Source organism: Quercus suber, unplaced genomic scaffold, assembly GCF_002906115.3.
Source record: "Quercus suber isolate HL8 unplaced genomic scaffold, Cork oak 2.0 scaffold_24, whole genome shotgun sequence".
NCBI lineage: Eukaryota > Viridiplantae > Streptophyta > Magnoliopsida > Fagales > Fagaceae > Quercus > Quercus suber.
The window spans coordinates 1,619,460-1,646,385 of record NW_027069489.1 but is presented as its reverse complement, the minus strand read 5'-3'; the positions used below and the strand labels follow the sequence as shown (position 1 = coordinate 1,646,385).

The window sequence follows — 26,926 nt, the reverse complement described above, 5'->3', positions numbered from 1 at the left end:
CAAATAATTTAATTAGGAATCTAAAGTGTCAAAGCCAATTAAGAATAAGATATAGTATAATGTTTTACAAAAAGAGATTTACTAACGTGTGCCCCTAAGGCATATATTAGTAATCCATTTTAGGAAACTTTTCATGGAAAAATGAAAAAGTAATTCACTATTTTGACAACTTTTTCAATTTTCCATAAAACTTTCTTAAAATGGATGGTTAAGAGCATTCGCGTTCGGTTTTTTTCAAGAAATTCTATTTTATCATCTCAAAACTAACTTTATTAATTATACCATACTATTTTACAATACATTCAACATCCCAATTTTTATTTTTTATACAACACATTAAAATAATATATTTACACAATAAAATATATAACCCGAAAAGTAGAACAGAGAAATTTTTTTACAATTACAATACCGGATAATGCCCACCTTTGCACACTTTTATGATTTTGATGCTAAAATCATCTAACATATACTAGTTGCAAGCTCCAATACTAAGAGCATTCGCAGCAGTGTAGCTATAATGCTATATTGCTAAAATTTAGCTCCACAAACACAAAAAACGCACTGCAGCAGTGGAGGCAAAACTTAAAATTTTAGATGATTTGCTATAGTGCACATCTATCTTTCGATGTGCACTGTAGCACACAAGTAAAAAAAAAAAAAAAAATTTTTTTTATTATCTTCTCTCTCTTCTCACATTAATAAAACATTTCCTTCTCTCTCTCTCTCTCTCTCTCTCTCTCTCTCTCTCTCTCTCTCTATCTTTGTCTCTTTGGCTTCTCCTTTCTTCTTTCTTCCTCAAATTTTTTTTCCCTTTGGTTTCTCTCTCTCTCTCTCTCTCTCTCTCTCTCTCTCTCTCTCTCTCTATCTTTGTCTCTTTGGCTTCTCCTTTCTTCTTTCTTCCTCAAATTTTTTTTCCCTTTGGTATGCTTAGGCCAAAATCTAGTCGGTGGAGCTTGAAGAGCTCATCGCCGATCTCTGTTTGAATCTCCCATGGAAGTAGGTGATCAGCCTGAATCTCCCTTATCGTCGATCCGTTCCGCCGACCCGCCCCAAGCCCCATCGCCCAATCTTTGCCTCTCTCTCTCTCAGTCACTCTCACCTCTCTCTCTCAACATCTCTGACCCAAGCCTCCACTGGCCTTAACGTCTCCGACCCAAGTCTCTTCTCACCCCTCTCTCTCGTCGATCTTTGATTGAGTTTTTATTTTATTTTATTTTTTATGTATTTTCATATGGGTTTGGTGGCTGTGGTGGTGGTGGTTGATTTTGGCTATGGTAGTGGTGGTGGATGATTTTGGCTTTGGCAGTGGGTTTTGTGTATTTTGGCTTTGGCAGTAGCTTGTTCCTTGGTTTTGTTTTTGTTTTTGTTTTTTTTTTTTTCTATGTTGTGTTGTGGCTGCCAAAGTAGAGTGGTGGTTGTGGCTGTGGTTGTGACTGTGGCTGATAGTAAAGGTGGTTGTGGTTGGCGCTGTAGATGTTTTTATGGGTAGTGTGATATATTATTTTATTGTAAGAGATATATTATTTTATTATGATATTTATATTATTTTATTGTATTGAAAGTTAAAATAAATTCACTACTGCAGCATATATGTAGGTAAAATAGATAAAATGACTTTTTGTGTAACTAAATAGCTAAAATTTTATATGCATTGTTGCGAATGCTCTAATGTTCAAATGTCTGCCGCAAGGAGTAAAGACACGCATTAATTGGATCTTAAAAAAAAAAAAAAAACACAAAAAACAAAAATGAGAAACAACTTATGGCAAGAACCTCGAATTTTTTTTCAAAATAACAATAAATATTAAAAAATTTAGTTAGTTGCAACGTTACAAAAGAAGTTTGAAAAGTAGCATCTCGAGTGTTTAAAACTCGAGTTCTAAGATAAAAATAAATTTTTTGAGGCTTGATTTGTAAAAAAAATCCAAGTGAAAATCGAGTTTTAAAAACTCGAGTTCGTAAAACGCCGCTATAGGGCTTAAAAACGTCACTATAGGGCTTAAAAATGGAGTTATAAAAAAATTTAACAGAAAAATGCCACTATAGGGCTTTAAAACGTCAATATAGGGCATAAAAACGCCACTATAGGGCTCACTGAACCTGGTATCACTTATGAAAAAATTTTGCAGGAAAACACCGCTATAGGGTTTTAAAACGTCACTATAAGCTTTAAAAACGCCACTATAGGGCGATAAAACTAAAATTTTTTTTGCATGGAACTCGAGTTTCTAAAACTCAAAAATAGATCTCGATTTTCTAAAACTCAAGATGCCTAGTTTCCTTTATAATTTCACGCGTTGTCTAACTAACCAAACACCCCTCTTACCCATGGTTATTCTGCACATTCCCCCCAAGAACCTCACCTGTTGCGTCACAAGCCAAAGCCAAAGCCAAAGCCAAACTAATTTTGCACGGCTACATCTACAAACACCCACCACCCCCCAAAACACACACACACACACACACACCCGCGCGCGCGCGCATATGCACACACGGCAAGGTCAGATCGTCATCTCCGGCGAAATCGACAACTCCGGCGACATCGGTAGCGGCTCCGGCGACAAAGGTGAGGTCATATCACGGCATCTCTGGTGGGTTTCGCATTGGGTTTTCTTATGGGTTTTCATTCGGGTTTGATTTTGAGTTGATTTGGTTTGGGTAGATTTTGAGTTGGGTTTGGGATGGGTTTCCGGTGGGGTTTGGGGTGATTTTGAGTTGTTTTTGGTTTGATTTTGTGTTTGGAAAATCAACTATTGAAATGGGTTGTACTGGTGGTAGTTGGGTGGTGCTGGGTTGGTGGAGGTTGATGTTGGCTCTTTTTTCTTCTTCTTCTTCACAATGAAGGTTGAGTCTTCTCTTCTTCTTCACAGTGAAGTGAAGAGAGTACAGGGAGAGGATGTGAGAGAAAAAAAATAATAAACAAATAGGGTACAAAGCTACGTAATCGTGTACATATGAACAGTGTTATAGACCCACTGTGATGAAGTGAGTAGTTTACTTTTTGAACAAAAATGTGTAAAATTGATAACTTTTTGTATTTTACTAAAAAACAAAAATGAGAAACAACTTATGGCAAGAACCTCGAATTTTTTTTCAAAATAACAATAAATATTAAAAAATTTAGTTAGTTGCAACGTTACAAAAGAAGTTTGAAAAGTAGCATCTCGAGTGTTTAAAACTCGAGTTCTAAGATAAAAATAAATTTTTTGAGGCTTGATTTGTAAAAAAAATCCAAGTGAAAATCGAGTTTTAAAAACTCGAGTTCGTAAAACGCCGCTATAGGGCTTAAAAACGTCACTATAGGGCTTAAAAATGGAGTTATAAAAAAATTTAACAGAAAAATGCCACTATAGGGCTTTAAAACGTCAATATAGGGCATAAAAACGCCACTATAGGGCTCACTGAACCTGGTATCACTTATGAAAAAATTTTGCAGGAAAACACCGCTATAGGGTTTTAAAACGTCACTATAAGCTTTAAAAACGCCACTATAGGGCGATAAAACTAAAATTTTTTTTGCATGGAACTCGAGTTTCTAAAACTCAAAAATAGATCTCGATTTTCTAAAACTCAAGATGCCTAGTTTCCTTTATAATTTCACGCGTTGTCTAACTAACCAAACACCCCTCTTACCCATGGTTATTCTGCACATTCCCCCCAAGAACCTCACCTGTTGCGTCACAAGCCAAAGCCAAAGCCAAAGCCAAACTAATTTTGCACGGCTACATCTACAAACACCCACCACCCCCCAAAACACACACACACACACACACACCCGCGCGCGCGCGCATATGCACACACGGCAAGGTCAGATCGTCATCTCCGGCGAAATCGACAACTCCGGCGACATCGGTAGCGGCTCCGGCGACAAAGGTGAGGTCATATCACGGCATCTCTGGTGGGTTTCGCATTGGGTTTTCTTATGGGTTTTCATTCGGGTTTGATTTTGAGTTGATTTGGTTTGGGTAGATTTTGAGTTGGGTTTGGGATGGGTTTCCGGTGGGGTTTGGGGTGATTTTGAGTTGTTTTTGGTTTGATTTTGTGTTTGGAAAATCAACTATTGAAATGGGTTGTACTGGTGGTAGTTGGGTGGTGCTGGGTTGGTGGAGGTTGATGTTGGCTCTTTTTTCTTCTTCTTCTTCACAATGAAGGTTGAGTCTTCTCTTCTTCTTCACAGTGAAGTGAAGAGAGTACAGGGAGAGGATGTGAGAGAAAAAAAATAATAAACAAATAGGGTACAAAGCTACGTAATCGTGTACATATGAACAGTGTTATAGACCCACTGTGATGAAGTGAGTAGTTTACTTTTTGAACAAAAATGTGTAAAATTGATAACTTTTTGTATTTTACAATCACTATTGTGATTGCTGCGCGAAGTTGTTTTCGCTTTTCAGTATTCAGCCTAATGAAAAACAGAAATGCCCATGAAAGTTTCACATTATAACAACTATACACCTTTATAAGCCACATTTTCTAACTGACACAGAAAGAGGGACGGAGACACCCAAAGGCGAAGAAGAGTGAGAGTCGAGGGCGTCGCTGCCTGTGACTCAGAATCAAAATTGAAATTCGGCTTTTGAACTGAAAACCGGTAATCTTTCTACCTTGTCATTCTCGTCGCCTAATTTTTGGTTTCTGTTAGATTGAATTTATTGGCGTTTAGAATTCTCGTTTTACTAATAATGCATCTCCTTTATTAATTATTAGCCACTGTTTGTAACCTCATTTTCGATTCATTGCATTTACATTTGACAGTGTTCTCTGATACGATGTAGAATTTTTTTGAAGTATTTTTCAGTAGATAGACCATTTGATTCGTAATTAGTTGTATTACTTTAATGGACAAGCATCATATTAAGGCACCGCTGATTAAATATAGGGGTTTTGGTCTCTCCAAAAGCTAATTTATCTTGGCTTGCATGTATGTATGACAATCTGCATAATTCAAACACCTTACTTGTGGCCTTCATCTTAAATCTTGGTGGTTTTACTGTATTACTTCAATACACCATCACTCTCAAGGCTGTGATGCATTAAGTAAAAGGCTTCGTATACTGTAGAGGTGATTAATCTCAATGGAAATGCTGGGGATAGGTGTATTTTTAAATATGCTCTCTCTGTGGGTTACATTTTAGCTTAAATGATAAAATGTCTTGTTGTTGAATAAGGGCCTTAGTTTGAATCTTGTTTACGCTAACAAGAAACACATTTGTATCTTGACCTGATGCTAAAGAGCAATCATTATGGAGTGGGTGTCATAGCTTTCAAGTATCATCATATCTATCAAAAAAAGAAATGTACTCACTTCTTTGTTTTGTTTGTCAATTATTCCATTTTGGGACTGCCCTAAATATGTCGCTTTGAAAGTCAGTAGTCAATGCACACAATTTTAATAACTTTCCTAGTTTACCAATTTTTTGATAAGTACACATGTAGTATACAGGCTGAACATCACAAAGGAACTCTAAAATTACAATGATCAATAAGCTCAAAAAACTTTGAGAAAGAGAACCTCCCTGAAGCTTATCAAGAAAAAGAAAAAAGAAAAAAGAAAAAAAAAGGCCCTTTCAAATCTTAACTTGTCTTCTCATACCCTTCAAAGTACCTTGCATTTCTTTCTCCAAATACACCACATCAAGCAATGAGGATTGGCCTTCCGAATTTCACTACTCTGATGTCGCTCAACTTGACATAGCCAACAAGCTAGTAAGTTATTAAGCATCCTAGGCATCACCCACAAAATCCCAAAAGGGGTGAAGACCATTCCCCACAATTCTCTAGCAATAGGGCAATGCAACAGAAATTGATTCATTGTGTCCTCATTCCTCTTGCACATAAAATACCAATTCACCTAGATAATGTCATGCTTCCTCAGGTTCTCCGTTGTTAGGATGTTCTCCAAGGAAGCAACCCAAGGAAGAAAGCCACTTTAGTGGGGACTGTCAGCTTCCAAAGTCCCCACTGAAGTGGCTAGTTTATCATTTATTTGAAGAGTCTATGCCTTTTTTCTGTGCGTTTTAGTTGAGTTTAAATAAAGAAAGGTAATTTTGGGAAAGGGTAATTTTGTGTTTAAAACACAAAGCATTAAATGATGTCCCTTAAAAAGTTGGTTTTTTAAAGTGGACAAACAAAATGTGAAGGGGGTACTTCCCAAATAGCTGAACTACTTTTCAGTGACGGCTCTTCTCATGAAAGCTACATTGACCGAAGCTTTAAGACAAAAGCTTTACTGCTAATAGCAATCTCAAACTTGCCTTAAGGGCCTATTTGGTTAGCAAGATTTTTGATAATTTAAATTTCCCGTGGGTTTAAACTTCTGACTGTTTGAATTTTTGAGAAATAAGATCCCAATGTTTGGTAGTCCCTAACAAACTAGTTTGAGAAATCCTAAGAGGTTGTTTGTTTGTTTGTTTTTTTTTTTTTTTTTTTTTTGTTTTTGTTTTTTTTCTCTTAGTCTATTTGTAGCACCACAAAATTGTCTACTCCCATCTTACTATGCACACACATACAATACCTCAACTCTATATTAAAATTGACAAGGTACAGTGATAATCATAAAATCAAAATTGGGGTATTACAGTCATAGCTTTCAAGTATCATCATATCTATCAAAAAAAGAAATGTACTCACTTCTTTGTTTTGTTTGTCAATTATTCCATTTTGGGACTGCCCTAAATATGTCGCTTTGAAAGTCAGTAGTCAATGCACACAATTTTAATAACTTTCCTAGTTTACCAATTTTTTGATAAGTACACATGTAGTATACAAGCTGAACATCACAAAGGAACTCTAAAATTACAATGATCAATAAGCTCAAAAAACTTTGAGAAAGAGAACCTCCCTGAAGCTTATCAAGAAAAAGAAAAAAGAAAAAAGAAAAAAAAAAGGCCCTTTCAAATCTTAACTTGTCTTCTCATACCCTTCAAAGTACCTTGCATTTCTTTCTCCAAATACACCACATCAAGCAATGAGGATTGGCCTTCCAAATTTCACTACTCTGATGTCGCTCAACTTGACATAGCCAACAAGCTAGTAAGTTATTATGCATCCTAGGCATCACCCACAAAATCCCAAAAGGGGTGAAGACCATTCCCCACAATTCTCTAGCAATAGGGCAATGCAACAGAAATTGATTCATTGTGTCCTCATTCCTCTTGCACATAAAATACCAATTCACCTAGATAATGTCATGCTTCCTCAGGTTCTCCGTTGTTAGGATGTTCTCCAAGGAAGCAACCCAAGGAAGAAAGCCACTTTAGTGGGGACTGTCAGCTTCCAAAGTCCCCACTGAAGTGGCTAGTTTACCATTTATTTGAAGAGTCTATGCCTTTTTTCTGTGCGTTTTAGTTGAGTTTAAATAAAGAAAGGTAATTTTGGGAAAGGGTAATTTTGTGTTTAAAACACAAAGCATTAAATGATGTCCCTTAAAAAGTTGGTTTTTTTTAAAGTGGACAAACAAAATGTGAAGGGGGTACTTCCCAAATAGCTGAACTACTTTTCAGCAACGGCTCTTCTCATGAAAGCTACATTGACCAAATCTTTAAGACAAAAGCTTTTCTGCTAATAGCAATCTCAAACTTGCCTTAAGGGCCTATTTGGTTAGCAAGATTTTTGATAATTTAAATTTCCCGTGGGTTTAAACTTCTGACTGTTTGAATTTTTGAGAAATAAGATCCCAATGTTTGGTAGTCCCTAACAAACTAGTTTGAGAAATCCTGAGAGGTTGTTTGTTTGTTTGTTTGTTTTTTTTTTTGTTTTTGTTTTTTTCTCTTAGCTGTCTTATAAAAATAAGAAAAGAAATCCTGAGAGTTTAATGTAAAATCAATGGGAAGGAAAAAAAAACCCATGTGACCATTATGGTAGGTGAGACTTCGCAAGGAAATATAACTAAGCTCTAGGTGTGTGTATATATATTTATTTATATATATTAATAGGCAAATTTGAGAGAAAATCTAATTAGATTTCAAATTGGAATTTAATTTGAGTCTAATTTTGCGCCATGTGTCCCATTTAATTTAAGTTTTTAAAATTTTGTGCCAAGTTAGTTAATTCAGTGTAAAATTTGGAATTCAATTTGAGTTTAATTTTGTGCCATGTATCTCATCTAATGGAAGTTTTTAAATTTTTATGCCAAATGAGTTAATTCAATGTAGAAAACGAGGAGATCAATATAAATAAACCATAAAAAACTTAATCATATATATATATATACACTATGACTATATATGGTCCATTACTAATTAGGTTATATATATATATATATATAACCAATGCTTACTGAAAGTTTAATTAGATTCAAAATCGAATTTTGTTTTTGTTAGCTTTTCATACAAACTAAATTATCTAGTTTTTTGCTGTTATTTTTTTTTTTTAAATTTATTTTTTCTGAACTAATGAACACATTTTTTTATACTGTTTCTATTCAAAATTTTGTATGCCAGGATCTTGAACGTAACAAATTGTAATTAGGCTGAACAATCTCATGCACCTATCCTTATTCAATTAAGGAGATACTATTAGACTAATTGATTCTTTTATTATGTGTTGTATATAAGTAGAATTTCACGAACAATGATTATGAATTGATATTGTATACGTAGTATTTGATAATGATTTTTAAAATTATATGCATAATAGCAGTGTAATGAGAAACTTGGCGTAACCAATATCATGAAAATTGCAAGAAAAAACTATTTTAGTACCTCCAAATGTCTTTGTCGAACTAATATCCTATATGCTTTATAACCCAAGCTAACATCAATAACACCACTATTCATCATTACCGTGTGTAAGCATGGATTACATACTAGTTCTAGTAAAGTGAAAGACACGGGAGATTTAAATTCCTAGCCTTTAGATGAGAATTTAGAATCTGATAAATTTTTGGAATTGAGATATCTCATAAATTTCAAACTCATACAATATTAGTCAACTTAACACATAATCTTGGTGAGAATTTTAAATTCTCACCTTATCAAACCCAACTTTTAAACATAGTTATCAGAACCTTGGTGAGCAATAAACTGTTAAAGGAGTGGTAGTATGGTTCACTAGTTCAATCGTATTAATAATATACCAGCTTGTAACCCTATCCATATGCATGAATATATTTAAAAGATATATATTAAGACGCATAGTATAATTCTTACATATATAATTTAAATAGTATTGATATATAGTCATTTTTATATTTTTTTAACTCTTTAAAAAATCTTGTAAAAATATTATTAGATAGAAAATGTAAAATTTTCATTTTATTATTATTATTAATTCTTATTTTTTGATATTGTGAAGCATTTTTTTTTTTTTTAAGTTTCATTAATTTTAGACTCTTTATTTTTTGTACTCAATAACTCACTTAGATGAATATTTATGATATGGTCCCACATTTGACTCCAAAATTAAGAAATAAAATTATCTAAAAATATATAATTTAAGACACATGGTGCAAAATTAGACTTCAATTGTAGAATCTATAAATATGCATGTACTCTAAATATTAAATTAATAGAATATTATTTTTCATTAAATTTATTATTCAAATATAATTCTTTATATAAAAATGACTAAAAAAAGGACTCTTGAATTGATCTTTGACTACTTATTTCAAGTTTAAAAGAAAAATAAAAAACCTATACATAAAAGTGTAAACTAAAGGAAAGTATGATTATTTTGATGAAAATAATGTAATATTAAAAAACTGGATGGTTTGGTCATGTAATTCAGTATTTTTCTAAAAAAATGCTGGCTTTTCATAGTTTATCATTTTTTTTTGGTTGTAAATTTGGCATAGTTCTTTCATATTGACTCAGAATTTTGCACAGTTCACCAGTTTGATGCTCAACTGTTGGTTGGGTATGGTTTTGATGACTATGTTTTTAAGTTCTTGAAGGATAGTCTTTATTTATTTTATTTATTTATTTGGTAAATCTTTGAGGAAAGCAAAAAAAAAGAAAAAAAAGAAAAAAGAAAAAAAAAAAAGAGGAGAATGTGTGAAATTGTAACCAACTGTAGTTTGTGTTTTCTTCTTGTTTATTGTCTTAGTACAATTATGGTCCCTACAATTTCTTATAAACTAAAACTTTAGCAATAAATTCATTCCAAGAGAGTTAAACCTAGGTTTGGTTTAAAGAAAAAAGCCAAAAAAAAAAAACCTCAAGCAAGTTTGGGTTACTTGGTCAAAAAATATAATGAAATAAAATACAATAAATGGCTTCTTCTTTCTTTCCTCTGGTTTGGCTATTCACATTGTTTCATTTTGATTGGAGTTCAAGAGGATCATCTCTGTCTTAGCCAATCAAGAACAAAGACTCGATGTAAACTCTCTCTATCTCCTTCCAAAAATTAGATATTTTTTGAATTCCAATCATATTAATCCTCTTTACTCAATTGTTTCTCTTTTTGGGTTTTTACTTACTTTGTTTTAAACTGATTAGATTTGTCGTAACTTAGAACTTACTAATGGGAATTTTTCCTAATGAAGAGTCAAATCAATGGTAAGAAAATTAAAAAAAAAAAAAAAAAAAAAAAGAGGAGAATGTGTGAAATTGTAACCAACTGTAGTTTGTGTTTTCTTCTTGTTTATTGTCTTAGTACAATTATGGTCCCTACATTTTCTTATAAACTAAAACTTTAGCAATAAATTCATTCCAAGAGAGTTAAACCTAGGTTTGGTTTAAAGAAAAAAGCCAAAAAAGCCAAAAAAAAAAACCTCAAGCAAGTTTGGGTTACTTGGTCAAAAAATATAATGAAATAAAATACAATAAATGGCTTCTTCTTTCTTTCCTCTGGTTTGGCTATTCACATTGTTTCATTTTGATTGGAGTTCAAGAGGATCATCTCTGTCTTAGCCAATCAAGAACAAAGACTCAATGTAAACTCTCTCTATCTCCTTCCAAAAATTAGATATTTTTTGAATTCCAATCAATTAATCCTCTTTACTCAATTGTTTCTCTTTTTGGGTTTTTACTTACTTTGTTTTAAACTGATTAGATTTGTCGTAACTTAGAACTTACTAATGGGAATTTTTCCTAATGAAGAGTCAAATCAATGGTAAGAAAATGAAATTGAGTTAACTCAAAGGCGTTAGATTATTGTTATTTTTTCTTTTCTTAGTCAAAGGCGTTAGATTTCTTTTCTGAGCTTCCTTAGGCTTCATTTGTTCCCTGAGAAGATATTTCCTTTAAAGTTTTATGGTTAAATGGGCATAATGGGTGTTTTGTTTTGATAGAAAATAATTCACGGATAATTTTTCAGCAGTGAAAAATGGGAAGAGGATCTCTCCATTTTAAATGGATCCATTTCATGGTTTAGATTAAATATTACAAATCTAAAGGTGTACAAATTGCCATGTCATTTAAAATTTTAAATAACACGACACTTTGTACACTGTTAGATCCAAGAAATAAAATCTTAATTGTTAATTGGACTCTTTACATTTTCAATGAAATGAAGAGTGTCATGTTCATGTTTGCTTGACAGATTTCCACTTGAAATTTAATTTTTTCCACAGGAAATGTGTTGAAAATTCTGAAATTCTTAGAATTTTCACTGGGTGGGATTGAAATGATTGTTAAAAGATTTATCTCTTGTACACGCTTAAATTTATATAATATATTAGTTTTTACATTTTTTTAGATGTTGAGCTTTTAGAGAGCCGTTTTGAATCTTTTTGTTCATCAATGTAATGTGAAAGTAACTCCCCATTGAATAAAGAAATTGATGAGTGATTTTCTATAAGATCAGATAAAGAACCAAACTCTGTATATATTAAAATTTGCCAAGTTTCTAATTTTTCCTTATCTTTTGCTGAATAGTTTCTAATTACTTCTACATTGTTTGTCTTCTCCAATTGTAAAATCTTAGAATTAATGTGCGTGATAATTGCAGATGGGGGAACTTGCAGCTGAGAAACATGGACTATACATTTTATCAGTTGAAAAGGTGTGTTTAATATGTGTGTGTATATATATTGAGTTTCTGGAATAAATCTTTGATCATTTAAAACTAAAAATTCCGTTTATTTTATTCTTTAACTTTTTAAAATAAAATTTATATAACTCAGAGGAAGGATGATTTTGTATCTGTGGTGATGGAACATCTGAGAATGAATGGGGCATACTGGGTATTGACCACTCTGGATCTTCTGGGAAAGCTTGACACTGTTGATTTGGATGAGGTTGTTTCATGGTTCATGAAGTGCCAGCACGAGTCAGGTTTATATAGATGCATAGTTTTCTTAGTTCAACCAACTATGTTGATACGATGCATTCTGTTATGCATTAATGGTTAACATAGAAAATTTTTTGAAGTAAAAGAATTACGAAAAGGAAAATAAAAATGCAGGTGATTATAACCACGGGCACATGATGATATACTTAGTTGTGCAGGTGGGTTTGGTGGTAACATTGGACATGACCCTCACGTAGTGTATACTCTGAGTGCTGTGCAGGTTTTGGCCCTTTTTGACAAGCTAAATGTTCTTGACATTGATAAGGTGACAAATTGTATCCTTTGGTATACTGATCAGTGGACTTTGAAACTTTTCAAACTTAATAAATCTTCTATATCACATTATTAATTATGACAATTTTACTTTTATATATATATATACTATATCCTATATTATATATTATACAGTGCTTTATTTTCTGAAAGTTTGTAGTGTCTATAATTATTATAACTACTGCAATTATTTGCATATTCAGATTTCGAAGCTAGTTAACTGATAGTTTCAACTTGCGCATCTGATTGGTATTACATATTGGTTGGAATCACTACTTTTACTTCTCAAATAATTAGAGAGACATAGATGTCTCTTTACAAGAAATTTAGGCATCAACAAAATTTAATTTTTAAACCAAAATATGAGGAAGTGTATTTCTACTGATTATTGTGGCTCTTAATATTGAAGTCAGGTATGGCTGGGCTGCAAAATGAAGATGGATCTTTTTCAGGGGACATATGGGGTGAAGTTGATATGCAGTATTCTTTCCCCTTCTGCTTTGTTATTTGGCCTCTCACAGTTTTGGGAGTTAGTTATCTTTGCAAGTAGAAGTTTTTACAAAAATAATTCCTTTTCCTATAAGTTCTCTTATATTGCTATATGTTGTCTCTCAATATTGCATTGTCTGAATAAAATCAATGTGGAAAAGGCTGTGAGCTACATTGTAAGTTGCAAAAATTTGGATGGTGGATTTGGATGCACACCTGGTGGGGAGTCCCATGCGGGGCAAAGTATGTTATACATTAACCTACAATCTTTATATGAAGTTTTACTTTCTGATTAGTTTTGATAAATCAACTATGTTTTCTGCTTATCATCTCTTTTGTTTCCTTGTTGGTACGTACACCAAATATGCTAGTTAACCTGATTGATCATTATTAATGCTGATTGATGTTGATGGATCGCTTGGTTTAGTTATGTGCAAAGGAGAACAATTTATGTACTAGTGTAAAAGAGTGAATTGATTCAAATCGAGGGAATGGAGACCTAAATAAGATTGATAGATTTAGAATTAGTAAAAGAAATACATGTGAAGTAAGGAGGTAACAAAGTATGACTACGGATAGAATAGAATGGCTGAAAATAATATGTATGGTCTACCCTGTAAGATGAAGAGTTAGGATTCTATGGTTACTAAAGGGTATTATAAATAGCCTCTTTTGTCGTAGACAACATTTTAGCTACTTTATGAAATTTTAGATAAATTATTCTTGAGCTCTAAGTCTGATATTTGATTGTTCCAATTTCAATCCTTTTATCTTTTTCTTTGCTTTAATCTTCTTCTTGTTGTACTTTTTCTTAAACCTTGCTTCTACACTAGAACTAAGTTCTCACCTCATCAAATGGTATCAAAGCATAAGATTTTCCATTTAAACCATAACATTTGGGTTTGAGTCAAAGGTGGCAACTAAGCTATGGTTGGTTGTGGGGTAGAGTAATTCAACGCCAACAGATAGAGATGGATGACATGAGTTGTATTGGTTAAAGAGTTTTTGTGAGTTATGCATGTTCTTCAGTGACAAAAAGTTGTGGGAGCCCGCATGGAGATTTCAAAATGCGGCCACTAACCCTAGGTGATACTGGAGGGTGGTCTGGAGGATGAGAGTGATGATATATAAGATGAAAAATCCTTTCATGTTGTTGGACCCGTAGAACATGCATCACAAGGTGGATTGGAGGATCGGTTGGTGTGTACAGTTGAGTTGAAGGATGAAATTTATAAGGAGTTTGAGCCATAGACTAGGATTCTCCACCGATCTATGATGTCTAGTTTGATGTTGGTGAGTTAAAGGTGAGTACTTTGTACATATTAAAGAAACTATTTAGTAAAGTGATGCTCAACAAGTGATGTATGAGAATTTAAGCCCAAATGGAAAAAGGCCCAATTGTCCATAATCTTTTATTTCTCTATGATATTTTTAATCTACTATTATGTCTAGTATTTTCAAAGCTCATGTGACTAGCATGAAACTTTTAATGAAGTTGGATGGTTAGGATTTAATTCTTATGGGTAAGATGAAGGGTTTGGATTCTAGGGTTACTAAAGGCTATTTATAAATAGCCTCTTTTATGTCATTGTAGGTAGCCTTTTCTTATCTACTTTATGAAATTTCATATTTGAATATTTCTTGAGCTATTTGAGCCTAGTAATTGATATTTGATTATTCCAATTTCAATTGTATTATCTTTTCTTTTGCTTTAATATGGTTGTTACTGTACTTTCTTCTTAAATCCTTCTTCCACACCAGAAGTAATTTCTTCTCAAGTGGCATCAAAGCAAAAATCCTATATATCTAAGTCATAAAATTCAAATTTGAGTCAAAGGTTGCAACTTTGAGCTATGGTTGGTCATGAAGGTAGAGGAATTCAAGGCCAGAAAATAGATATGGATGTGATGAGGCATATGATTGAAGATTTGTCACAAGCTGTACAAGTTCTATAGAGATGGGAACTAGCAAGGGCCTGTACAAAGATTCAGAAAGGTGACCGCAAACCTTGGGTCATATTGGAACTCGGAAGTTGGTCTTGAGATGAGAATGGCGATATAGAATATGAAAACTCCTTTCTTGGCATGAGATAGATTGGAGGATCGATTGGTGTGTGCAGTTGAGTTGAATGATGAAAGTTTTGAAAGATTTTGAGCTGTAGACTAGGATTCTATACTGATCTATGATGTCTACTTTGATAATGGTGATTTAAAGGTGAGTACTTCAATAAATGTAAAGAAACTATCCTAGAGAGTGATGCAAACCAAGTTATGTAGAAGAAGTTAAGCCCAAATGGAAAAAAAAGCCCATTTGTCCATTGTCTTTTATTTCTCTACTTTATTTTTAGTCTACTCTTCTGTCTTGAGTATTTATTTAGTTATTTTTTTATAAATAAAATTAAACTATGTCTTGAGTAGTTTAATAGCTTATGTGACTTCAAATGAAGTTGGATGGTTGGGATTTAATTGTTATATGTAACATGAATGGTTAGAATTCTAGGGTTACTTAATTGTCTTTTAATTCGTTGTATTTAATTGTTATATTTAATTGTCTTTTAAGTCATTGTAGTCAGTTTTTCCTATCTACATTATGAAATTTCAAATCTGAATATTTCTTGAGCTCTTTGGGCCTAGAAATTGAAATTTGATTGTATCAATTTCAATCCTTATATCTTTTCCTTTGCTTTAATGTTGCTGTTGTTGCTACACTAGAAGTAAGTCCTTATTGCATCAAGTGGTATCCGAACAAAAGATCCTAGATCTAAGCCATAAAATTCAAATTTGAGTTAAAAGGTTGCAACTTTATGCTAAGGTTGGTCATGGGGGTAGAGGATACAACCATTTGGGGCTGTTGGAGGTGGGTGGGTTGGTTCTGAGGAGGATGAGGAGGTAAGGGGTCAGGTGGTTCAATTTTTTGAGTTCTTGTATGAAGAAACAAAGAAATGGAGGCTAAAGGTTGTGGGCTTAATTTTGCTACGATTGGGGAAGCTAAGTACAGTGTGCTCAAGAAGCCTACTGAGAAATGAGATACTATACAGGTAGTGAAGGATTTCCAGGGAGATAAAGCTCCAGGCCTAGATGGGTTTACCATGGATTTTTTCCAACAATTTTGGATGGTGGTTGAATCAGATGTGTTAGTTGTTTTTGAGGAGTTCCATAAGTATAGTAAGTTTGTAAAAATTCTTAATGCATCATTTATTGCGTTAATCCTTAAGAAGCTAAATGCTAACAATATAAGGGACTTTAGGCCCATCAGACTGATTGGAAATGTATTTAAAATTTTGGCTTGAGGTGCATAGATTGAAAAGGGTCATGGATAAACTTATCACTGCTTCACCAAACACATTTGTGGGAGGAAGGCAGATTTTGGATTTGGCGTTTATTGCTAATGAGTGTGTGGGATAAAAATTCGTATCCCTCGCATTATGTAAGCTGGATATAGAAAAAGCCTATGACCATGTTAAATGGGAGGTTCTTCTCTATCTCTTGGAGAGGTTGGGGTTTGGTGAGAAATGGAGAGGTTGGATTTGTACTGCATTACCACGGTACAATTCTCTGTTTTGGTTAATGGCGTTGTGGTTTTTTTTGGCACTTCTGGGGGATTATGGCTGAGGATCCATTATCCCCTTTGCTTTTCATCTTGGTTATGGTGGTCCTTAATAGAATCTTGAGGAGATGGAGTAGGAAGGTCTAATTAAACGTTTTGAAGTGGGGAATGCTGAAGATGGTGGGTTGTCTATCTCACATTTATTATTTGAAGATGACACCATTTTGTTTTATGATGCTAACACTGAACAGATTTTGTACATTTGGATGTTGTTGACTCGTTTCGAGGCGGTATCTGGGTTAAGAGTTAATTCGGGGAAAGGTGAGATGGTGCTAGTGGGTGACGTGGAGAATGTGACTGAATTGGCTGATCTTTTGTATTGTGAGGGGGTCTTTGCTAATGATTTACCTTGGCATGCCATTGGGGGTTGCTTTAAATCAATGGCAATTTGGGATCCTATTTTGGAGATAATTGAACGTTGCTTCGCTAGTTGGTAGAGGTTGTACTTGTCAAAAGTGGGGAGGTTGATGTTATTGAAGAGCATGCTTTCAAGTTTTCCCACACGTATATTTTTTTTTCTCTAAAGCGTGCGCTTCAATTACGGCAACCTCCCCTAAGCCGCCCCATTAGAAATTCCTCTATAACCTCTCTGTTTTATTCGCCACACTAGTTGAATTGTTAGCTGGTGAACCAGACAATATATCTGTTAAATACAAAAGAAATATTGGGTTTGTAAAAAAACTGATTAAACTGCTAGAGTTTTTTTAGAAAAATACCAAACGACACAGTTTTATTCGAATTGTTTGGTTTTTTAATGTTAAGTAATTTTGATCATTAATCATACTTTCCTCCAATATTGCACTTTTACCTATGGGCTTTTAGTTATGTTTGGTAACAGTTTTTTTTTTTTTTTTTTTGGAGTGCAGTTTTGGTAAGTGGCAGGAAGGTTGTCACGTTCTAGATGCGTTCCCATGAAGGAGCGTCTTTTCACCTGTCCCATTCATGTTTCTAACGCTTTGATATTCTCAACGCTGCAATTAATGCAGCAAGTGGTTACGTTTCCTCCATGTTGTACGGTGCGATGGAGATCCAACGGTTAAGATTTTCCCAAATTAATGGGCGGGAAAACTATCACTCTCTTTTTACCCTTATATAAAGGAGTGTGGAGATAATTTTTCTTACTTTAGAAAAAATGACCTGTCCCTCAAAGAGTCTGCCCGAGGAGCCCAACTTTCTGTACTCGTAAGTTACCTCAAGTTCATACTTAGGACAGAGTTCCCTTTTTCCTTCAATTTTGTCCCCCCTTAGGATGAGTAGGTTTGCTAGCCTAGTGAGCGCCCCTAAGATAGGGAAACCTTCAAGGCTAGATACAATATTCCCGCTGGGGTCGAGATAGAACATTGTCATTTAGGGGAGTGGTACACCAAGAGACCAACTAGAGCTGTGGTCATCCCTATGATTGCCTTTATGGGATGGAGATCCCTATGGGTATGGTAACGAAGGATTTCCTAATCCTTTATAGACTTTGCCCCACCCAGTACTCCCCAAACCTCTTTTAGATATTGGGTAGTGTAGATGGGTGTCAAACTATCTCATCATGATGTCAACTGGGTATATAGTTGTCAAAATAGCAAGGAAACGGGGTATTACCTTAAGACTAGGGTTCTCGCAGTTAGGCTAATCTCTTGTCTTCCCGAGACCAACAAAGGCATTGACGAGGATTATTTGATCGTTTCGGGAGATTGGCATAATGGGCTACACTGTCCCACGAAGGATGGGGAGCTAGGTGTGGTGATTATAGGCCCGAAAGGTCAGCTCCCCCTTAGCTTATAGAGAACCCGTTCTCTTGTTTTTGACTTTTTAATTTTTACAAACTTATATGCCCAACTCTTAACTTTTCCTTCTTAAACTTCTTGTAGATAAACATTTCACCACTAGGAACCGCAACAAGTGAATTTCAAGGACCTTAATAGGATCTTGAAATTCGAGATCTTTCTCCACAAGGACAGTCAACTTCGAGCAACCCACGTAATCCTCGGTTATACCCCTATTGAAACTTGCTTTCAATCCTTGAAGCACGTTAGCAAGGATAGATGTAGTTGTTGAAGGGATTCTCACTAGTCCTCTGCCTAAAGGGACTCAAGCGGTTGAACTTATTGCCCAGCAGGTCACTGATCTCATCCAAGTCGAGAAGGAAACATATATCCTCTGAGGAAGAAGAAGAAGAGACAGCATGAGAGCCCTCCTTTGTTGACCTTGAAGAGTACTTCAAGGTTTTCAACCAACCTGATCTGACTGAGCACTCTAGGCTAGCTCTAAACCTCGGGCCACAGCGCAAGTCAGCACCAACCAAGGGATCACAGACATACCAGAATGAATGGTCATCCAAAAGAAGACTCTCAATTTGTTGGCCTTGTTGGAATCCCACGCCGGGGGTGCCACACCTGAAGTCCCGGTAGATTTGAGACCTCCTACCCCTATTCCAGCTCGGTCTTCTCCTACTGAGCCCGGGGAGAAGAAGAGAAAGAGAGAGAAAAGGTTTGGCAGAGAGATCTCAAAATAGGGGGAGATCCAATCCCTAGTGGGGCAAGAGCCTTCCAAGGGGTCCAAGGCCATTAGGGCCTAATAGAAAAAGAGTGCCACTAAGGGTACGGGCTCCAACGTTGTTGCTGATTGGTGACCTAAAGTCCTTGCTTGGAGCCGTTTGCTGGTACTTGATGGGGCTCCTTTTCCCTTTGACTCCTCCATCAAAGAATTTCAGCTGGGAAAGGTTGGCTACGTGGTTGGCTTGGTTAAGCAGGCACTGCTTCTTCCTCGAGATATGGCGGAGCTGAGGAATCTAAAGAAATGCGAAGTGTTCCTCTCCCTAAACTTTGGAATTTGATTTCCTTGCGACTATCTTTCCCTTGAATATTGGTTAGCGTTAATATTTTGAACTAATAAATGCAAGATTTTAATGTCAAATACAAGATCATAAACCCTAAAAACGCTTAGAAAGCCTCTCTCTATAAATAAGTGAGATATCCAAACTGAAAAAAGGGCCAAGTTTAGTGCTGAAGTCTATAGGAAAACTCACTCAACACGCTAATAAATTTTGTGCTTTTTACCATNTGGTAATAGTTTTTTTTTTTTTTTTTTTTTTTTTTTTCCAAAAACTTGTTTTTGGAAATATAAAGAAAAAAAACAATTTTCTTGTATTTTTGAAATCAAAAACATGTTTGGTTAGTTGAAATTAAAAAAAATAGTTTTTTGAAGAAAAAAAAATAGAAAATACTAAAATATGTTGTTACTAAGATTTGAATTTTAATGCTAACTTATTAAATGAGACAGATTCATTAAATTAAATACGTTTTTTCATTAACTTTTAAAAATTAGAAACTGAAAATAACCTTTTGTATATTTTCAATTTCCTTCACAAATTGAGTTTTGAAAACAGTTTTTGTTTTCTGTCTATTTTGGGTTACCAAACAAGTTTTTTAGTCTCAAAAATAAAAAACTGTTTTTGAAAACAGAAAATAAGAGGAAAAAACAGTTACCAAACATGCCCTTAGTTTTTTGTTTTTTGTTTTTGTTTTTGTTTTGTTTTGGATACAAGATAAAAATTCTACTCTAGCTAAATTTAAGTGTATATGTGAAGTTCCCTCCTTGAGACTTAAACCTGCCCCCCACCCTCACAAGAATTTTGTATTTTTGGAATGACCATCACACCAAAGTTGTGCGTTTTGTTTTTAAAGTTGAGTTAAGTAGTCAAAATATCAATTCAAGTGCTAGTCATTTTATATATGAAAAAAACATTAAATTCTATATTTGAATCACTTTTCTGAAGAATAATATTTTATTAATTGCAATCTTTAGTATGCTTGCATATTTATTCTTAAATTGAATACTGTCTAAATATCTTTGTTTATATATATACACATAATATCTTCAAATAAATCAGTAATTAGTCCAATGGTTGTACCAATAACCCAATGGTTGAACCAGTGAGCCATCATTCCACTCTTTTGACAATTCAATGCTTGGTTCAGTTTTGTAACTATGGTCTCACCGCCTCTTTGAAAAATAAATTAGCAATATGTGTAGCATCAAAAGTTTTGGAGCAAGGGATGAAGTGGACCATCTTGAAATGACAATCAAGCATGACAAGGATGGAGTCATGTGGAGTCCCAACATGAAATCCATACTCAGATAAACCCAAGGAGCAAGGAGCATTAGGTTACGGCAATGGTGTGTACAAGCTGGTATTTTGTGAAACCCCCTTACCAAATTGGCATGCTTGACAATGACCACATCTTTGTACATTCCTGTCCAGAAATAACGATCATATTCTATTGTCAATGTCTTGTCTCTACCAAAATCCCCCCCCTCCCCCACCCATTACCATGAAGTTCTCTAACAATCTGCTACAGCAAGGATCCATCTAGAATGCACAACTGATTGCCCTTGAATAAGTAGCCATCTCAACATACGCACTCCTTTCGGCTCTCACAATTGGGCTATGATTTAGCCAAAGTATGGATCATTTTCATATTGGTTTTTCAACTCTACAAAATCAATAACTTTGTGTTGTCATCACTTTTAGCATCAAGGATTGCCTACTTAAAGCATCTACAACTTTATTACACTCACCAGTCTTGTATTTTATTGAGAAATTGAACTCTTGAAGGAAAGAACTCCACCCTATATGATGTGAATTAAGCTTTTTCTAAGAATTCAAATATCTCAATGCTCGATGATTCAAGTATACCACAAATTCTTGTTATGCCAAGTAATGTTGGCAATGGTGAATAGTGACGTTTAGCATCAGTTAAGTTCTCATTGAAAAACTTCACTAGCTTTCCCTCTTGACTAAGAGCAGTCCCATTCCTGTGTGTGTAGCATTACACTCCTTATGCAGCCATGGATGAATGATTTGCTATTACTTCACAAATTTTTCTGATTCGAAAATTATTTTATAGGATTCATGTGTGAAGTCCAATTGAAGTAAAAGTTGTGGTTTTAAGGGTCTAGGTTTGAGTCTTTTAGGGCTAAAACAGTTTTTTTTTTATTTTGTATTTTATATTTGGAATTTTATTGTAATAGTTATGGTCAATTTTGTAGTTGGGCAAATATGTAATTTCCACAATTAATGTGAATTAAGGATATTTTGGTAGTTTAATAGAGTTTATAATTTTCTAGGAGATCCTTAGTGTCTTAGGTTTTATTTTCTTTGTGCCCAAGGTACTGTTATATTAGATTTTGGTTTACTAGTCAAATTAGGAGTCCTAATACTACTAGAAACCCCAAATCAAGTACATTCTTTTACCTATCAAAACCCTAAAATCTCACATACTTTATTCTACCAAATATCCATCAAATAACTTATTAAGCCACTATTAATTTCTAATACAACCACAAAACATGTTCTCCAACAATTCTAAACCTTAGAGCCCACCAGTTCTCCTAACCCTAAACCCACCAGAAGCACCCGTAGATAAATTCCCCAATATGTCCTACGCCACTCCACAATAAAAGTTTCCCAAAATACGGTAGTGCAGTAACAGGAGCTTCTGTCATCAATGTTTTGATATGTTCAAAGGCCCTTTGTGCTGATTTGGACCATTGGAAATCAACTCCCTCTAAGCACTCAGTGATAGAACTCATGATTGCACTGAATTTTTGGTATTTATTACACACACACACACACATATGAAATCTCATGTAAAATGAAGCTAATCAGTACAAACATTGGCCATGGATTGTGGCACAGACCAATCTTTGATAGCTTGCACCTTCTCAGGATCTGGTTGTAATCCATCTGTTGATGCAACAAAGCCAAGAAATACGGCTTTGTGGCACAAGAAAGATCACTTCTTCAAGTTTACATAGGGTTTCTGTTGTGAACAACCTCCAACACTAGACGCAAATGACTCAATTGCTCTTCTTCAGTTTGATGATATATCAATTTATCATCAAAATAAACAACTACAAATGATCCCAAGAAAAGGTCATATCCCACATGAAAGTGTTTGGGGCATTAGAGAGTTGACACAACATTAATAGCCACTTGTAAGCTCATTCAGTAGTCCCCATTCTAATATGATAGTAGGGGTACCTACTCTTCAAGTCTATTTTGGAGAACACCTTTGTTCCAACTAACTTGTCGAGCATATTTTCTAACTGATTGTGATCTTATTAATGGCCCTACTATCCATACGCATCTTCCATAAATCATCCTTTATAGGTGTAAGCAAGGCGGGGACAGCACAAGGGCTTTTGCTCTTGCCCGCAAAACCTTTGACAATTAACTCCTCAACCTGTCTTTGCATTTCAGGTCATTGTAGAGAGACATTCTATAGGTAGGCAGATTCGGCAAAGCTGTCCCTGGTATTAAATCAGTAGCATGCTGAATGCTTCTAAATGCTGGCAAACATTGCAGTAATTAATGACCAACTAGCTTCTTGTAGTTACCCAGCAAAAAAACTAGCGTCTTGTAGTACTTTTAAGAGCTACTGAATCTCAAGGAGATCATCAAAGTCTAAAGCTGGACTTTTTTTCGAACTTCGGAAACTGAGGCATACATAAGTCCCATATTTGTCTCAGCTTCAAACTTTGCTGTGACAAGAAACCATTAACCTTACTGAATTGATTCTTAATAAAAAGAAAACCTTACTGAATTTAGAGGAATTAGTGACTTCTTCCTTGAGAGGATGCAAGGTTTTTGTTACTCTTTCGGAATGAATTATTACTGGCTCTAGTGTGATGGATTGTGTCATTGTCATATTACCATGGTCTCACCAGTAGGATGTGGCATGCACCAATGGGTTCAATTTGCATCAAGCTCACTCATTCATCTCATGATCTATTTTGAGTGAGCTTCTTGAACTGGTGGTAGTTGAGCTTGAATAACTTGCCTTTCTAGGATTCAAAATTTGAGAAAAGCTGTGTTAGAGAATTTGATTTTTGAGTTATCAAGTGGTCAATATAACCTGATCTTTTATTTTTTTGATGATTAAATCTCCATACCACCTGATCTTATGTGAAGCTTGAATAGCTTTGTTTGTTTTATAGCCTTACCTGCATATATTCACATCATAATTGAGTAGTCTGTGTTGTAATCAGAAGAAAAGAATTTAGTGATTAAAACAGTTAAATATGTGACTTCTCATCTTTGTGATCACATTCACTGAAGAGCTTCCACAATAAATTCCAGCTGAAACTTGAAAATAATGTCTTTTTAACCTTTAGCTTATCAAGTGCCTCACTTTCCATTAGAGCTGGATATTTCACTCAAGCTGCTTGAAACTCTTTGATTTCATTTCACCAAACCTGCAATCTTAAATTCTTTGAACTAAATAAGTTGAGTTAAAAAGTGTTGAACATTAATCACTTCAAGGTGAAGCTGATTGATAAGTGGTAGCAACTGGTATCATCTGTATGTCAGACCCAAAATTTTTATTCTCCAAATCTGAAACATTAGGTTCTTAAAAACCTTGAGCTCCAATTTGTTTGGTTTCCTAGACTCTTGTAATATGTCATAATTCTGCATCTCCAGCATGCATCTTGTGTACTGGAGGTGCATTCCTTCTTTCTAATAAAATCTCTTATTTACCTATCAAAAAGCAATTCCTGTGAACAATTATGACTTGAGATTTGTCTGCATGTCAAATCTAGGCTTTAAATCTGAAAGGACTTCTCTGCTTAATTGTACTGCAGTTTTCTGTTGTGTGGGTGCACTTGCTATAACGGGTTCATTGCATCATATTGACAAGGGCCTTCTTAGGTGGTGGTTATGTGAGCGGCAAGTTAAATCTTGAGGTCTTAATGGCCGTCCTGAGAAACTTCCTGATGTCAGTGTATCTTTTTATTCTTTCAATTGAGACTTAGTTTTTGAGACATTGATCATTTTTTAATCTTTCTCATTGATTTTGTTGCATACTTCAGGTCTGCTACTCGTGGTGGGCTTTTTCTAGCTTGATCATGATAGACAGGGTTCATTGGATCAATAAGGAAAAGCTTGTTGAGTTCATCTTGGACTGCCAGGTTTGAATAGGCTACTATGTGGATTCAAACTAGTCATGTTGGGAAATCCAGGGTGTTGGTCCTGTATCTTATTTCTGCATTATTATTTTGAATGATTTTAATTTCTCTGAGATGTGGTTTGTCAAAAATCTCAGGAAATGGAAAATGGAGGAATTTCTGATAGACCAGATGATGCTGTAGATGTCTACCATACATACTTCGGTGTAGCTGGTAACTATATGCTGCATTACTGCCTTTTTAATTTTTTCTTTTTTGATCTATGGATATGGCATGTGATAATCATTTAAATTGTTGTCAATACTAATGTTGTACTTCAATTTAAATCACCTTTTCATGTTCCCCTGCATTTTGTTAAGGAATAACGGAATCTGCTTAAAAATGGCTGATCATTAAGGCGAGAAACTGATTCAACGACTGATTTCATAATATCTGTTATTATGATTATTTTTATATTATTTAACCTATTGGGAGGGTTGGGGTAGGCAGTGACAGGGAGAGACTGAAGGTTTTTCACCCCTTTGTTGGATGAGTATTCTCTCTCTTCTTTTTATGGCCATTTTTTAACAGGTAGGTTGCAAATCCAACAGACCTAGGAAGGTTATACTCTTTTCAGTATAGAAGTATTTTGTATCCATCTCCTCCATACACACGATGTTGCTTTTTTATTAGAGGTTTCTGGCTTTGACAATCAAGGTTATAATCTTTTCAAGGCATTTATCTATCAAATCTTAAGGCATTCATCTTTGTTGTTGCAGGACTTTCACTTCTTGAATATCCGGGATTAAAAGCCATCGATCCTGTTTATGCTTTGCCTGTTGATGTTGTAAATAGAAATTTTCTTGGCAGGTAAGTGATTCTTTTAAGCTTTCCTTTCTACATCACTCGCAGCAATTTGTTTCTTTAATGATAGAAGAAACATTGCATTACTACATGGTATATGTATCTCCTTCATTTGCTGTTTTTTACTTTTCAATATATTCACATCTAGATGTGTCTGAAACCATGCTTTCGCTGGTTCTTTCTAGCTATATAATATATTTAATAGAACGGGGTCATCTGTGTTATATTCCATGTACATCGTTGTTAAACAGGGGAATACTTTGATTAATTTACTTATGATGTCAACTTTAAACAAACCATCTTACCATCAGGTAGGTTTCGAAAAGGTATATACTAACCCCAAAATAACAATAATCTTGATGAATTTGCTTTCATTTATGAACTCTTTTAATCTTCTTAAACATCATTTCTTTTTTAGTTTTTCTACTTGCGGTTACAAAATCTTAAACAAAAATCGTTTCAAACGAGCAAGGGAACGCAAAAGCATGATCATTAAAATGTACTTGTGGTCTTGATTTTGAGTTTGCTTTTGAGAAGTGGATTTGTTAAATTAAAAAAAGAAAAAAAGAATTGATTTAAGGTTTTACATTTTCCATTCTGAAGCTTAGGATTATCGTTTTGGATTGAATTGAAGTTGGGTTCCGACTGTAGACAGTAGGCATCGCAGGTCTCTCTCAACAAAACCAAATCGACTGTATAGGCCTTGCTGTTTCTATTTCCTTTTTATTTTAAAAAAAAAACAAAAATTAATATCACGTGGCATTCCATGTGACATCAAAATTAATATTTTAGTATCAACGTTAGTGATGTCAGATTTTTCCAACCACGACTATTTTGAAACAATATTAAAATGTTAGTGACTAAATTAATACATTTGAAACACAATAGGTCATTTTAGAATATGGTGCTAAGGTCATCAAAATGGTAATTAAACCAACTTTCAATTGCTACATTTGACTCATTGATATCATAAGAAATTGTTAGGGTTCCATCGAAACTATCCTAAAGATTTCATTTTAACTCAAACCTTAGGAGTCTAAACTTACCAGTTGAAATAGCTTGTAAGACTAAATAGCGGTTTCATTTTAATTTTGATTTTAATCCATGCTTAGGATTATCATAAATTGATTGGTCCTTAAATGATTAACTAAAAGTTAATAGAAAAATTCATACCTATTGGCTTGATTTTCAAATTATGGCAGACATGAAGCACTAGATAATTCCAAGAAATAATATCCAGTTTCTCTAAGTACTCAAGACAATTATTTTATTTTGTTGGATGACGTAATTATCTTGAATAATTAAAGAATAATTTTAATTGTGAAAAGAACATGATCAAGAAAGTCAAAATACAAAATAGGCCGAAAAACCTTATTTATTTGTTAAAAATGATGAAAATAATAATAACTAGGATTCTTTAATGTGCAGATGCCAGTTGGAGATATTAAAAAAAAGTCCTAGTTTAATCAAAATAAGATATAAGATAAGTAGATAAAAGAAAGGATGTCAAAGAAAATAATAA

General features: G+C 34.3%; 1 long non-coding RNA gene and 1 pseudogene across 1 annotated transcript; both read left to right on the top strand.

Moving 5' to 3' along the window:
• Positions 1–3,634: 3,634 nt before the first annotated feature.
• Positions 3,635–25,414, top strand: LOC111989250 (geranylgeranyl transferase type-2 subunit beta 1-like; annotated as a pseudogene).
• On the top strand, positions 17,469–19,539 carry LOC136064498 (uncharacterized). Its single transcript, XR_010626105.1, has 2 exons — positions 17,469–18,352; positions 18,462–19,539. It is a non-coding gene; the product is annotated as an uncharacterized LOC136064498 (long non-coding RNA).
• Positions 25,415–26,926: the final 1,512 nt, after the last annotated feature.